The 17,257-nt window shown below is 36.5% G+C and overlaps 1 protein-coding gene and 1 long non-coding RNA gene across 3 annotated transcripts in view; one reads left to right on the top strand and one right to left on the bottom strand.

Moving 5' to 3' along the window:
• LOC123514971 (vacuolar protein sorting-associated protein 54-like) overlaps window positions 1–16,512 on the bottom strand; it is a 250,921-nt gene extending 234,409 nt beyond the window's left edge. For both annotated transcript variants that reach the window (XM_045273260.1, XM_045273261.1), the window contains exon 1: window positions 16,261–16,512. The gene's annotated coding sequence lies outside the window, so the exon portion shown is untranslated. The remainder of the gene's footprint in view (window positions 1–16,260) is intronic.
• Window positions 7,753–8,390, top strand: LOC123514972. Its single transcript, XR_006677724.1, has 2 exons — window positions 7,753–8,024; window positions 8,243–8,390. It is a non-coding gene; the product is annotated as an uncharacterized LOC123514972 (long non-coding RNA).
• Window positions 16,513–17,257: the final 745 nt, after the last annotated feature.

Genomic DNA, 17,257 nt, shown 5'->3' with positions numbered 1-17,257 from the left:
ATCGGGGTCTTGTTATAGTACTGTCATACCTCGCCGAACACGAATTCGCCGAACATGAATCTTGCGTATACACGAATCAGTAAAATATACCATATTTCACCGAGCACAACTTTGACTCGCAATTGCACGATTTGGTCTCCATTTGAATCTCCTACTGGTCCTGTGTTACTGTCTTATATATGCATATATGTTCACAAAACAACATTTTTATTAGCTTTTTACAAACCTTGCCCCCAAGAAAGGATTGTTTTGTAATGCATAAAGTGAAATCTTACATGGAATACCAAAAAATAAAGCAGAGATGATGAGATCGGCCACAGACGGCGGAGTGGCAGTAGTAGCTATTTGATCAAAATATATTAACCCCTTCGCGCCGGATGTTACAAAAGCCCGCCTGTATGATATACTGGTATGCCTCCTGAAACTCGTGCAAGCTTTGTGCAAGTCTTTGTGTATTATGCTGCTATTTTTTAGTCACTATATTGCCTTCGAAGAGGAAAGTGGACACTTCTCTCTTGAGAGAGAGAGAGAGAGAGAGAGAGAGAGAGAGAGAGAGAGAGAGAGAGAGACATTTGCTAATATTTTAGACACAAGCGGACGATGTAGCTTATCTTTCAGAGGAGAAAGGAGAGAGGAGAGAGAGAGAGAGAGAGAGAGAGAGAGAGAGAGAGAGAGAGAGAGAGAGAGAGAGAGAGAGAGAGAGAGAGAGTTAGAAAATTTGTATTTGTGTGTGTGTGTGTGTGTATTTACCTAATTGTATTTACCTAATTGTAACATACGGAAAAGAGCTATGCTCGTGTTGTCCCGTCTCCATATCTATTAATGTCCAGCTTTTTCTTAAAATCATGAATATTCCTTGCGTTGACCACTTCCACGTCTAAACTATTCCATGCTTCCACCCTTCTATGAGGAAGCTATATTTTTCACATCTCTCCTATAAGTGGCCATTTTAGTTTTTTCCCATGCCCTCTCGACATTCTTCCATTCCACATACACAGATCTTCCCTATCCATTTTTTCCATGCCAATCATCACTCTGTATATTGCTATCAGGTCTCCCTTTCTCTTCTGTTTTCCAGGGTTGGAAGTTGCATTCTTTTCAGTCTGTCTTCATAAGTCAAATCTCTTAAGTCAGGCACCATTTTCGTTGCAGCCCTCTGTACTTTCTCTAGTTTCCTTATGTGTTTCTTTAAGTTCGAGCCCACTGTATTGTTGCATATTCAAGCCTCGGTCTTATCATTGCAGTAATTATTTTCTTCATCATTTCTTCATCTAGATATACGAACGCCACTCTTATGTTCCTCAATAAGTTCAATACTTCTCCAATTATTTTGTTTATATGTCTCTCTGGCGATAGGTCATTGGTAATTGTCACCCCAAGGTCTTTTTCTTCATGACTGGTTTTATGTCTTCATTTCCTATCTTGTACATACTCCTGATTCTTCTTTCACTCTTGCCAAACTCTATTTTCTTGCATTTTGTCGTGTTGAACTCCATTTGCCATGTACAGCTCCATTTCCATATTCTGTCCAAGTCTTCCTGGAGTAGTTCGCAATCTTTGTCACATCTCACTTTTCGTAACAATTAAAATCTGTCTTGGCATAATTCCATCTTCCCACTTTATATTCTTCATTTCTTCTAGATTTCTCTTCCTCTATCACCTTGAACTCCAAAACTGCATGATCACTCTTTGCTAAAGGGCACTCCACCCTCATCTCCTCAATGACCATTGGCTCTGTACTAAAGACCAAGTCCAGTCTTGACGATGCTCCTCCCTCCAAACCTAGTATCTTCTTTGACCCACTGAGTTAACACATTTTCCATTGCCAGTGTCAATAGTGTATTTCCCATGTTGTCTCTGATCCTTCCATTGACCAGTCCTCCCAACACACCTCTTTACAATTAAAATCTCCCATCATTATAGTTCGTTCACAGCCACCCAACATTTCTTCCAGACATGTTCCTGTATCACTTATCATTTCTTCATATTCCTGTACTGACCATGCATTTGTCTTAGGTGGTACGTACACCACTATGTAGTGCCTCTTTTTCCTTCATTAGTTTCTGCTCTGATCTTTAGCACTTCTGCCTTTCCCATACCTTTTTTCACTTGATCCACCTTTATATCTTTTTTAACCAGCAACATCACTCCTCCTCCCATCTTACCTACTCTATTTCTTTTCCAAACGTTATATTTCCTTCTCCAACCTTCATCAGGTCTTCTCCTCTCTCAGTTTTGTTTCAGTAAGACCCACAATATCTGGGTTCTTGTCCCTCAAGTAATCGTTGAGTTCTAAAATCCCGATATCACTCCATTTATGTTGGAATACATTACATTTCGCTCCTTTAGTCCTTTCTTGCTGTACTTTTCTGGGTTATGAACCACTTCCTCAGTCTCATATCCAAGATTCATCTTCGCTCTCTTCATTTTTTCAAAGCCTTTTCTCAACTCATTTAACAGTCCTCTTCCTTTTCACCGAGATCTCTTCTCTCTTCCTTGGGTTATGAACCAATTCATCTCCTTTTGTGACAGTCTCATATCCAAGATTCTCCAGTAAAACTCTTATTATTTATCTTTTTATGTTTTCTCTCTCTTTTACTGTCCTCTCCACACCAAATATCATTTTTTTCTACAGTTTCTCACCAATGTCTCATTTGACTTAATAACCTTCACCACTCAGCTTTAACATTTAATTTCAGCAAGGCCCAAAGTTTTCTCCCTGACTCTTTGATTTCAGACTTGCAACTTTGAGATCTCTGCTTCTCCAACCAAATCTCCACATTTTCAATTCCTTGTTAGTTTCCTCTTTCAGTGCTGCATTTTCCTTCTTCATATCGGCTACAGTCTTTCTTACATTGTCATAACTCGTTTCCAGGCCCTCATACTTTTCAAACAGTTTTCAATTTTACTTCTAACTCCAGAATTTTCTTCACATAAGCGCTCTTCATTATTCCTTGAAACCCTGTGAAGTCTGATTCTCTTTCGAGTTCACGGCCGCCATGTTGCGCAGACGTAAACAAACCAGCTGATGGCTCAAACGCAGGCTACAGTTTATCTTCACTGGATTTTGCTAATCAACAGTTAACATGACTATATGGAGACGGGACAAACATTACCAGCTCCTTTCCGTGTGTGTGTGTGTGTGTGTGTGTGTGTGTGTGTGTGTGTGTGTGTGTGTGTGTGTGTGTGTGTGTGTGTGTGTATTTACCTAGTTGTAGTTTTACAGGGCCTGGGCTTTATGCTCGTGTGGTCCCGTCTCCATATCTACACTTATCCAATTTTTCTTTAAAACTATGTACACTCTTTGCTGATACCACTTCCTCACTCAAACTGTTCCAAGTCTCAACACATCTTTGCGGAAACTAAATTTTTAACATCTCTCAGACATCGTCCCTTCCTTAGTTTCTTACTATGCGATCTTGTGCTTCTAAAGTCATATTCTTCTCTCAGGATCAGTTTCTCATTATCCACTTCATCCATTCCGTTAATCAATTTATAAACTTGTATCAGATCCTCTCTCTCTTCTCTGCTCCAAGGTTGGTAGATCCATTGCCTTTAGTCTCTCCTCATATGCCATCCCTTTAAATTCTGGAACCATTCTTGTAGCCATTTTTTGTAGTCTCTAATTTTCTTATGTGTTTCTTTTTATGGGGAGTCCACACAACTCCTGCATATTCCAATCTAGGTCTTATTTTAGTACTTATCAATTTCTTCATCATTTCCTTGTCCATATAGTGAAATGCTACTCCAATATTCCTTAGCAAATTATACGTCTCTCTGAAAATTCTATCAATATGGCTAACCGGTTGATTATTTTCTTCCATTGTCACTCCCAAGTCCTTTTCCTTTTTACTTTTTCTAGTTCTACTCCATCTCCCATCTTATAGATTCCCACTGGTCGTCTTTCACTTTTTCCCATTTCCATGACATGGCTTTTGTCCACATTGAATTCCATCTCCCATTTTTGCTCCATTTCCAGATCTTGTTTAAGTCTTCCTGTAGTATTTCACAATCCTCTTTTGTTTAATGACTCTGCACAGTTTCGCATCGTCCAAAACAGATTTATGTAGCTGTTCACTCCTCTGGCATGTCATTTATATATACGAGAAAAGTATTGGTGCCAATACTGACCCTGTGGCACTCCGCTGTCTACTGTTCTCCACTTGGACTTCATATCTTTAACTATCGTCCTTATTTCTCTCCCCTTAAGTAATTCTTCATCCATCTCAATGTGCTTCCTTTTAAGCCACCCTTCTCCTCTAACTTCCATAGTAATCTTTCATGTGGCACTTTATCAAAAGCCTTTTTTAGATCTAAATAAATACAGTCAACCCATCCTCTCTCTCTTGTACTTTATCAACTATTCTAGAGTAGAAACTCAATAAATTTGTCACACATGACCGACCTTTTCTAAAACCAAATTGGCTATTTGATAATATTTTGTTGTCTTCAAGAAACTCGATCCATTGCTTCTTTATTACTTTTTCACACATCTTGCATATTACACTAGTTAGTGATACCGCCTGTAATTTAAAGGTTCTTCCTTCCTTCCGCTCTTATATATGGGAACCACCTCAGCTCTTTTCCACTCCACTGGCACTGTTCCATTTTCTATTGAGCATTTTATGATGTTGTATATTGGACTTGCTAGTTCTTCCCTACATTCTTTCAGTATTCTGCCTGAGACTTCATCCGGTCCCATTGCCTTTTCCTCATCCAATTCCGTCATCAACTTTTTATTTCAAGCTTGGTTACTTTAATCTCTTTCATATAGACAGTCTCTATTACCCTGTGGTCTTTCAAATTTGGATTCCTTAGTAAAGACCTCATGAAATTTACTATTTAACAGTTCTGCCATACTTTTGGGTCTTCCACCATTCCGTTTTCTCCTTTTAACCTTTCTATTGTTTCTTTTTGTCTTATTTTTCCATTTATGAATCTGTAGAACAATTTTGGTTGTTCCTTACATTTTTCGACAATGTCCTTTTCATAGTTCTTTTCTTCTTCCTTTCTCACCTTAGCATATTCATTTCTTGCTGTTTTGAAGTTTTCCTTATTTTCTGGATTTCTGTTTCTTCTCCACCTTTTCCATGCTCCATCTCGTTTCTCCTTTGCCCTAGCACATCTTGCATTAAACCAATCTTTCTTTCCTTCTTCTTTAGGTCTATATTTCGGAACATATTCCTGACCCCAGTTTTGTATATTTCCAAAAATAAGTTATATTTCTCTTGAACCGTTAATGAGTTTTCCATCTCCTCCCAGTTTACGTTTTAAAATAGTTCTTGAGATTCTCAATATCAGCCTTTCTGTAATTTAATCGGTCTCCTTTGTATGATTCATCTCTATCTTCCTTTCCTTCTTCTATATCCATCTCTAATATTACATGGTCACTCTTTCCCAATGGGCACTTGTATCTTATATCATCGTTAATTGGTATATCCCTTGTAAAAACTAGGTCTAATCTTGCTGGTTCATCGTTTCCTCTGAATCTTGTGTTTTCCTTTACTCTTTGGACCATCAAATTATCTATCATTAGGTTCAGGAATCTATCTCCCCAGGCATCTTCCCCCATACCACTTTCATAATTTTCCCAGTCTACCTCCTTACAGTTGAAATCTCCTATCAATATCACTTTTCTCCTTTCCTTAATGATTCTTGTAAGACTCCTTATTGTGTCATCTATCATGTCTCTATATTCTTGGTTAGTCCATGAGTTTGTTTTGGTGGCACATATGTTCCAATGATTGTTAACTCCTTTTTGTTAATATGCATCTTAACATACAGTATTTCTGATTTTCCTTCCCAAACTCCACTTGATTTACCACTATCTCCTTCCTTAACATCATCATGACTCCTCCTCCTCCTTTACCCACTCTGTCTCTCCTCCATATATTATACCTTTTATCTATGTCTATTTTTATTGCCTCATTTAACTTTGTTTCCACCAGGCATACAATATCTGGTTCTTCTTTCTTTATGTAATCTCTTAATTCTAATTTACTAGATAAAATCCCATCTATGTTTGTATACATCATTTTTAATCTCTTGTTCTTATCATTTTAGTTAAACTTGCTCCATTCTTTTCTCTTCTTTCTCTTTTATATACCATTTCCTTATCCTGTCTCCTATAATTCTCCAAAAATGCCTTCTTCTCCTCCTCTGACCTTTCATTATTTTTTCTCTTGCTTCTGCCACCAGTTCATTGTGTCTCTTCCTTTCCTCCTCGTTTCTATTTTTCTTTATATATATATCTTTGCAACCTTCTGTTTCTCTGAGTTTCGTTTTTCTATATAGTACTTCTTCTGCTGCTGCTTGTGATTTTAGTAATATCTTAATTGGTCTCACTGTTCCTTCTTGATATGGTCCCATTCTATGGATTTCTTCTACTTCCTCTTCTAAGTTCTGTCTATCCTCGTCATTCAGATGTTTTAGTAGGTCTTTTACTGATTTCATTTCGTCTTTTTCCCTTCTTGGTCTATATTTAACATTTTTTCTTTCAGTCCAAAAATAATTACACTCTTCTTTTTTCCGCAATTTCTCTTACTAAATTTTCTTTTTCTTGAGGACTCCTATCATTTTGCTTGTCATATTTTCATCTCTTTCTTTTAACTGTTCTTGAAATACTTCTTGAAATGATTCCTTGTCTTTCTTATCTTGGATTCTCCATGCTTGTACTTCTTTTTAATCACGTCTTGTACTCTTTCTTCTTCTTTGTTAACTAGATCTTTTAGCTTTTCTTTTTCTTTCTCGGCTTTACCGAGTCCTTCTTCCATCAATTTCTTATAGTTCGCTATTTGGACTTTTAATTCTTCATTTTCGGTTCTTAGCCTAGTTTCGTTTTCTTCCACTCTTTTATCCTTTCTTTCAATTTCTGGAGCTCTTTATCCTGTTCTTCATTCTCTTTCATTCCCATACTCTCCTTTATCAATTTATCTAATTTACGTTCGATAGTTAAGACTCTATCAAATAGTGAAGTTTGCGCTGTATCAAAGCCTTCAAATTCTCCTCCTCCTCACCAACATTGTCATCATCAGCTTTCATTCTTTCCTTGTCACATACCTGCATTTAGATGGAATATCTTTCTCACTCATTATTATTTAACACTGTATTCATGAAAAAAAAATGAGTCCACACTTATCGCCCAGGCCACTGTAAACCCAAACAAAGGTAGTGAAGATCAGCTGATTCTCGGGAGCGGTATCGCCTTCCTTCCTCTGCTGTATTTACTGTGTGTGTGTGTGTGTCTATGTGTCCAGCTTTTCACATGAATGTTACAAGGCGGATTTTATGTAACTTATCTTTCAGATCTTCCCATCCATTTTTCCATGCCAATCATCACTCTGTATATTGAGGTCTCCTTTCTCTGAGGGTTGGAAATTCTTTTCAGTCTGTCTTCATAAGTCTTCATGTGTGTGTGTGTGTAGATGTTACAAGGCGGAGGATGTAACTTATCTTTCGAGAGAGAGAGAGAGAGAGAGAGAGAGAGAGAGAGAGAGAGAGAGAGAGAGAGAGAGAGAGAGAGAGAGAGAGAGAGAGAGAGAGAGAGAGAGAGAGAGAGAGAGAGAGAGAGAGAGAGAGAGAGAGAGAGAGAGAGAGATGGGAACAGTCTATGCCATTGGGTAATTTTAGACACAAGGCATGTAGCTTATCTTTAGTGATTGGTGGAGACAAGGATGGTGGGAGGAGCACTAGGATTTCAAGGACAGCATACGGCGTGTGTAGTTGGTATCCAACACACTATACGGTACAACTGAACTGAAGAAAGCTCAGAAAAGAAATATGACGTGTACGTAGGCGTCACCGTATATGCTACTGGGGCTTCATGACACCTATATAGGCGTCACCGTATTGAAGGGGTTAAACTGATGTATTTATATTCTAATTTTATGAAACTTTATATCTCAGTCAACAACCTACGAACTATCTGTTTGGAACATGCCAAGATTGGGGACCAGAGTTTATCTCCTTCTCTTGAGAACATTGTTTTCTCTTCATCGCCTTCACAAGTTCTCTATAATCTTCAGGTAAGTAAAAGCAAAACTAAAGACCTCTCTTTGAATAACCCCTTGGTGTAGGTAACGGTTAAACAAATGGAAAATTTTATGGAATTGTACTATCTTTTAAAAATTGTAGTTCAGTATTACTTGAACTTGAAAAATTATACGAGTTGATTATTGATATTATTTAGGGGTTCTATAAGAAGACAGAGAATTAATATAATGAAAGGTGTTTATTGGGGCAGGTGCTGTATTGACTGCTTATGCCAGCCCACAACCCCATGGCAGAGAAGGCCCTTGAGTTCCAGTACAATTTCATGAAGAGCGAAGGAATGAAGATTATTATAGATGTGTTGGCTAAAAACAATTTTCTGTCCAACACAGACATGCTAACTAAAAGGTCAGTGTTTGGGAGATGGGAAAGGCTGTTGCCACTTAGAATTTTTAAGTAAATGAATTTTCAATGATAAGCTGCAGTTTCTTTTGTTTTGATATTTTTTCTTCAAAATATTAGGAGGTTCGATTTTGAAAGTAAAATTACTTGGGATGATATCAGATATATTGGAGAAATTTGTTTTTATCCTATTATACAGAATCTGATATTATCTATATGGTAATATGGTAAGATATCATCATGTTAGTATGAAATACCGCAGTATTTCATTAGTAATTCACTATCACTCACTGCCACGGAGTCGAGGTTATCCTCATGGCATGAGCGTATATGAATACTAAGATATGATATCCATTATAGCAGGCAATAGAGTGGAAACAAATGTAATATCGTGGTGAAAGAAAACACGCCAAGCTAAAAAGCTCACAAGAAGAAGAAGCGGCTAAGTCGCTGGAGTCTCCGCCGTCTGTGGCCGATCTCATCATCTCTGCTTTGTTTTTTGGTATTCCATTAAGATTTCACTTTATGCATTGCAAAACAATCTTTTCTTGGGAGCAAGGCTTGTAAAAAGCTAATAGAAATATATATATATATTTTGTGTTTTTACCCATGTGGTATGTTGGGGACCAGCCCAGAACGCATCCCCGCTATTTCCATTATTTCCTATGGGAAAATTACGTCCGCTTAACGAATTTCCGCTCTACGAACAGCTTTGACACCCCCTATCCTGTTCATTAAGCAGAGTATTACTGTGCTAGTACTGTAGTTAAATAAAATGTGTGTTTGGTACTTCATTTCTTGTTTTTTTTTTTTCAGTCTTTTTGGTAAAAAAGTGTTTTTTTGGGAGGATCTGGGAACGTAACCCCTATTTTTCCATAGGGTCTATTATTCGCCCAACACGAATCTCGCCGTGCACGACAAGCTCAGGAACGTAACTGTCGTGTTAAGCGAGGTATGACAGTACTTATCAGTTTCTTCATCATTTCTTTGTCCATGTAGTGAAATGCTATTCCAATATTCCGTGTTCGAACTAATGTACATGTTTCGTTCGTATTGTTTCAATGTGTCATTCATTGTTAAAACCGAGCTGACAAATGGGCTTCTTGTATAAATGCTGGCAGAAGAAGTAAAGAGACAGCAGCAGAAGGATTTATTTTCTCACACCTCCACTCGTAAACCGTTACAGTCTGTGTGTTGGTGATGATACAGAACGGTAATGTTTGAGTATTTTAACAGAGCTAATATTTTTTAGTAGTTTGACAAAGAACTATAACTTTGGGTATGGTTTTCCGAGTATTGTGCGTTGTATTACATACAAAGATGAATATCTTTGACTTAAGGTGAGAAATACCGGCATATTCTTTATATCAACATATGACGTGGATTTGAGAGCAGCTATTTCATATTGCAAGATTAATGCAATCTATATATCAGTACTTCTGAATCCTTTGCATCAGTTCATTTTCGACTTCGTGATATTAGTGCATGCTTACGAGATGTAATAATTTTTAGTGTTTTATGTTACCTTGTATGAGACGTCACCCTTATCTGAGATAATGAGATATTCATTCCTTCATATTTATGTATATACAGTAATCACCCGCGTATCCAGATTATACCAGCTGAGGCTTTGGCAGATATGCAAAATATCCGGATACGCAGAATTTCTTTTCCCAACCCCTTATAAAAAATTAGAAAAAACATGTACATAAACCCAAATGGGTAAGAAAACAATGAATAAAAGCACATTAAATGTATAATCTGGAACAAAAATTGGTACATAAGAAGTACAATGGGTGGTGGGATGTACACACAACAGTGAAGGCAGCCTCACACTACCACTTTTCTGTCAACTTTCTTAAGACTGTCAACTTTTGTTGTCGCTTGTCGTCACACACAAGCTCGCTACCGCCTTTGTTGAGTTTGTCAACTATAAACAAACATGACGGCCCCTTCACCCCCAGCAAGTCGTTATTTTCTTGTTGCTATTTTTGGCCTTTATTGTTCTCTATGAGAAACTCTTCAAACAGCTTTGTCCACTCATAAACAACAGAGTAGCTCATATAGGCCAGTTGCTACTTGGAAGTTCTGCCTTGGAGAATCTAAGTCCCAGAAAAATGTAAACAAACAACTGAACCACTTTTCACTGCTAGGCTAGGTATAAATATATATATATATATATATATATATATATATATATATATATATATATATATATATATATATATATATATATATATATATATATATATATATATATATATATATATATATATATATATATATATATATATATATATATATATATACAGTAAAGTCCCGGGTTAAGTCGGTCTCGAGTTACGTCAAACTCGTAGTTAAGTCAGTCCACTATAAGGCAATTTAAGATTAAAAAAAATTGAAAATTTATAAATCGTAAAGCACGGGATTTATTATTATTGTTGGCCACCAGGCGTCACTAGTGGTTACCCGCCACACCGCCCGCCTCACACTTGAATACAATAACACCCTGCCTGGCAAGTGTAATCCTACTTCTGCGTTTACTGACTCAAGTTCTTAGTATCTTGCTCAATGGCACCAAAGAGAAAACTCCTTAGTGACAGCAGTGATGCTAGGAAAAGGAAAACCATTACGCTACAAGAAAAAGAGGACATAATTAAAAGACATGAGAAGGGAGGCAGCAGCTGTGTGTGAGGGAGTGAAGAAGAAAATGGGAAGCCCGTTACCATGACAACGGGGAGGTTGAAGACCTTGAGGGCTCGCACACCCATAACAACAATAACTCCGGAGCCTTCGCCTGGGCCACACAACACTCGCAGCTCACTTGCACCGTCTGCGCCTGTCTGCTGATCCCTATTGCCCTTTCCTATTGCATTTCCTGCTTCGCTGCCCACGCTTCTACTCCCACCGCACTGCACTACGCTCCCAGCTGTCCGCCCTGGGCGTCACAACATTCGACCTGCCCACCCTCCTGGCGGCCTCAGGCGCCCACCCTCTCGGCAACCTGCAGTCCTTCGTCATGCCCTAATCAACAACAAAACAAGCTTGTGTTTCATATTCCTACATAGTTGTAAATAATATAACAATATAACCTTTAACTTACCTGAATGACCATAAACAATGATTGGTTGAAAACTCGATAATATGCTTTGAAATGTACGGAAACTCGAGTTACGTACAAAATCAACTTACATCATGTTTCAGGAACGTAACTCTGACGTAAACCGAGACCTTACTGTATATATATATATATATATATATATATATATATATATATATATATATATATATATATATATATATATATATATATATATATATATATATATATATATATATATATATATATATATATATATATATATATATATATATATATATATATATATATATATATATATATATATATATATATATATATATATATATATATATATATATATATATATATATATATATATATATATATATATATACACACACACACATATATATATACACACACACACACACACACACAAATATATTTACATCTACTTATAAAGATTCTATTAATTTGAGATTATAGCATCATTCCAATTAACAAGAAAATCAATTTTAATATAAGTGTTGAATAGAAGCCATAAATCTTAATTTGACTAAAAATTGGCACTAGAGGAAAATAGTGCGTTTTGTCTGACTCAAGATGATAGAAAGAGTTGACGGAACAGTTAAAAATGACGAAAATCATCGAAGACAACGGAAAAAGTGCTAGTGTGACACCACCTTAAGTGGTGGTGGAACGTACGTACACTCCTACCATGCTGGAATGATGAAGAACACTACAAACTCGCCGATGAGAGCCGCAATTACTCGAGTTTTAGGCAAGAGGCAAGTTGTAGGCTAGTGTGATACAGGATGGCATGGGAGTAAGTGCTTCCACCTAACGGGATTGAGAGATCGCTCGCGCGGTAGGTTTGAATACGCTTGGGGGCAGCTCCGGATAGTAGCGAATTCCGGATAACGGCGATCCGGATACATGGGCGATTACTGTACTTAGAAGTTTAACCATATAATATACTTTTAACAGTGATGTAATTTGACTGCATTGCATACTTGAGTTCCAACTTACTTCTTTTGAGAAATTCTGACAACACCTGAATGATGTCTACAGATGCTCTCCCTTGTAAGATGTTGATATATATCCTCTGAATAATATTGATATAATTTGAGATAATGAGCTGATTTTTTTCTGATATATGATATGATATACATTCCTCCTAGTTATGGACATATAGCCATAATACTTTGATAAAATGTTGACATATCTTCTCTGAATAGCATTGGTATAATTTGATATTATGAGTTGATTTTATATGATTAATGTTGTATTTATACTACCTAATGATACACATTCTTTCAAGTTATAAACATATATACATAACAACATAAAGAATATTGACTGCACTGCCATATATTTTCCACTACTTGCTTAATATGATGACATATCTTTTCCACTACTAGTGAATATCATGATCTCTCCCTGATTATATATATTAAATTATTCTCTCCCTGCAGGAGACATGCACACCCAGCCCACCACCCACCCTTCACTACCTTTAATGAGCGGGACGCACATTCTGAGAGGGGATGTTTGTCCAGATCCCTACATCATAATATAACATATGAAGAAACAAGAAATGAAGTGTACATAATATTGACCCGCCATAACCCAGCCAAACACATGGGCAGTGGGTCAAGCAGCAGTAAGGACAAGGAAAAGACAATCAAAAACCAATTTACAGAAGGTAGACTGCTGGGTATCAGATTTAAATCTAGGAGATGACCCAGACAGATGTCCAAGACCAATCTAAATGACTTCTTAATGACCTTGGGGAGTAGTAAATGACTTTAGGGAGTAATATAATACACACGTGTTCCCCACATGGAGTGAAACATGAATGGTAAATAAAAGTGACCAATAAGCAACCTGGATATCCTAGTCAGACCAATAAGGAAGTTGCTATCTTAGTAAGTAAAACCTGAACCTCTGAAACACCAATAGGATGGTGTCTTGCTTCCAGATATGTACTACGTTTAAGAATTATTTGATTGTATTCTGTATGTGCCTTTGCCCTTATGTTGTTCACATGTGGGCTCCCACGTGGAGTGGTCTCCGAATGGTCAATGATAAAATGGGCGTGTTATTGTAGGTCAAGTCTGACACCCCCTTTCCTGAGCTCTCTGAAGGAAGATTAGAGGTATGAAGGGAGAGAAAGAAGAGAGAGGAAGCAGAGAGGACAACCACGGCTCTGAGTGGGCTGCCCTCAGCTGCATAGCTAAGGGCAGCATGAACGTCTTGTGCTTCAAAATATAACCAGTAAGTGGAGCTGAGTTGCAATGCAGTCTTTGGAGGTAAATTAGAATGAATAGGATGTTTAGGTATTATTTTAGTATGTGTTTATGTGTACGTACTTGGATCATAATGATGTCATTTTAAACTTGTGTTTTCATTTATGAGTAAAGGATCTTGTGTACAGCTACATACTTGTGGGGCATGTGTGTTGCTCTGACAAAGAAGTTACATGACATATTTACTTGTGTGTGTTTGTGAATGAAGTTAACGTAGTTATTATGTATGGTTGCCAAGAGAAAGAGATTCGTTAAGTGAAGTTACTTGCATGGAAATATCAAGATTTCTCATTATATTCGGTGGTGTGTTACATTGTCATTTTCGCGAATGAAGTGAGGTACTTATATGTGTACGGTAATATATTCAGTGGTTTGTTACGTTGATTGCTTATATTAATGTACCAAGTAAAGGCAATTCTTATAAATGGGTAGCTGGTGGAAAGATGGAAATGTTGTAATTACTGCATATGAGATTTACTGATAACTAAGCACAGTGTTCAGATATTGTAATAATGCTATAAAGATATAGTGGACGACGTTGAGGTGGAATCCATTCTGATGTGAGAATATGAACGAGATTAAAGTAATTCTTATGGATGTTTGTAAGGGAAATTGTAATGATTTGCAGTGGAGAAGGCAAAAGGAGTTGTGATTGTTATTGTCGGCACCGTATCGAACATCTTATGTAGAGATATTATTTTTGTTAATTAAAGATAGAAAAAACTTTTGACTATTTATAGCCAGTAGCTAGAGAATTTGTGCAATGCCATGCAACAGCTTGGATCACGACAAGGTGACAGCAGTGGGATTTAAATGTTGCATTGCAAGAAGTTTATTGCCAAATGTTGCAAATTGTAATGATTTGCAGTGGAGAAAGCAACAGGAGGAGTTGTGATTGTTATTGTCAGCACAGTATCGAACATCTTACGTATAAATATTATTTTTGTTAATTAAAGATAGAAAAAAACTTTGACTATTTTATAGCCAGTAGCTATAAAACTTGTGCAACATCGTGCAACAGCTCGGATCATGACAGTTTCCCACTATAGCACAAGAAAAAACTGAAGTAGATCTAAATCACAATTCTTGCACCTGACACCATGATGAAGGTAGAAGTGACATGGCAGTTCCCCTGCTACTTTTCATACCTTTGTAAAGGAATACAGATGGATTCCAAACTAAACAGGCCATTTAAATTAATGGCAATGTGTCATGCATGAAACACTATTTGATTACAAATCAATATGATAATCAATTTTCATCCAGTATAACTAAACATATCAGTCAATAACATAAAATGGTGAATGAAATAGCTGCCATGAGGATAGTTATCCTAGCAACATTATGCTGTCACATTACTCACAATCCAACATACTAACATACATGCAATACTGACTGAGCGAACAGAGGGTCGAGTGGAAGAATAAGTGATAAGTTTTAGATCAATTTTGCAATTATGTTAAGAAATTTTTATTTGTGCAATACGGTGTAAAATTAGAAATGTTCCAAATGCTATGATCTGCAATTTGAGCAGGACAGTAAGTGCTATGGATGTATTGTATTAAACTGCACTAGGACCCTGATTTGTATTTTTTTTTGTTTTTTATCATATAGCTACATTAGATTTTGACTGATACTAAAAGGGAGTAACTAAGAAAAAGAAATTTATTTGTGAAGAAAATGACAACCAGATATGTTCAAAACATGTCAAGAACTGTCCAATTTATCTTCTTTTCTCTTACTTATCATTTATTATTACTTTTTATTAATTTATTTATTTGATATAATTGCAGTTTCAATCAATACACTACATGTAACTATACACATTCTCAGAGTCTAGATCACACTTCTACGGGCATTTCTAACCCCATTTTACCCTGACAGAAATTAACAAAAACTTTAGGACAGAATTTAGGTTAGGTTAGGTCTACGACTATTTCTAACCCCCTTTTACCTTATCAAAAAAGAATAATAACTTCAGGACAAAACCTAAATTAGGCTTGGTTTCCCCACCCTAAAACCCCACTTTCCCAGGAGCTCCCCAAGCTTGTTAAACATAGGGAAAAAGAAATATAAAATAAGGTATATTGGTTGAAACTGCAAATTTACCATTCATTCATTTACTTTTTGCAATAGACTATGGTGAAGGAGTGAAAACTTCTCATCATAGAGGCCAACACTTGAACTAAGTTCATGCATTTGACCTGATCAGAAATTGCTAAAGGCTTAATTGTTATATTTCCTGACTGGTAAAAGTATCACAAACATTTTCATGAATCTTCTAAAAAAAAGAAAAATAAATTAACAACCAACAAAAGCCGCATGCTTGCTATCAGTTTATCCTAAAAAAATTAAAAAAAAAGTCTACGTTCTAAGGCAACACAACACATTTCAACAAAAATCGACCACGAGCTACGTAACCTCGACATCAGTACTAAACTACAGATCCACAGGCTCACATCAACGCACTGAACCTACCTTTGTAAGTATGCAGTATCCTATGGCCGAGTTTGCAGCCACTACATTCACACCATATGTAGGGCAACGCAGCTTCCGTTTAAGCCATTGTAAACTCTTCTGAAATATCAAGAGAATCTGCTTCCACAAGGAATCGCTCGGTGTAGCAGAACTTTGCCAATATATTAAATAAACATTCCGGTGCGCCTCGAGAATGTTGTGACTTCGTGGTTAATGACAGGTCTCAGGCTCCCAGCTGACACGGCAGTCAGCGCCCACCCTCCCCATCAATATTCAGGACAGAACACTCCTTTTCATTATCTCATCTTTCCAATATTCATTTAAGTAATATATATATATATATATATATATATATATATATATATATATATATATATATATATATATATATATATATATATATATATATATATATATATATATACATATATATTATTAGCTTCATGACATCTATAAAATTTTCTGCACATTTAATAGGAATTAAAAGTAATTCCACAGGATGTGACAACCCTTTAACATAACATAAATAATAGGATAACAAAGGGCCACCATGGCCCATCTAGGTTATCCTGTATCAGTAGCACAGCGACCTCGTCATCAGTACTTAAAGATACACTTACAAGTACACAATACATTATATACTAATTCTAAGTATTTGGCCCATTAACAGGGCTAAGTCCTGCAGCGAATTCCTCTACAATCTGTGATCCCCATACATGGGGATCATGTCTTGTTTAACTATAGTAAATTTCTTATAAAAATTTTACTATCATGCAGCGCTATACATAATTATAAATCTAATAAATTTAAGTGCTTATCTAATCTGTTTTTAAACATTGTCAAACTAGTGCTATTTACAACCCTCTCTGGCAATGCATTCCAGAAGTCTACCACCCTATGACTAAAGAAATATTTTCTTATATCTAACCTGCAGCCTTGCTTTCTAATCTTTCTGCCATGATTTCTAGTCCTACTTCCCTCCTCTAAGGTAAAGAAA

The sequence above is a fragment of the Portunus trituberculatus genome, chromosome 38 (assembly GCF_017591435.1).
Source record: "Portunus trituberculatus isolate SZX2019 chromosome 38, ASM1759143v1, whole genome shotgun sequence".
NCBI lineage: Eukaryota > Metazoa > Arthropoda > Malacostraca > Decapoda > Portunidae > Portunus > Portunus trituberculatus.
Note: the sequence above shows the minus strand (reverse complement) of the source record. Positions and strands in the feature narration are given on the sequence as shown.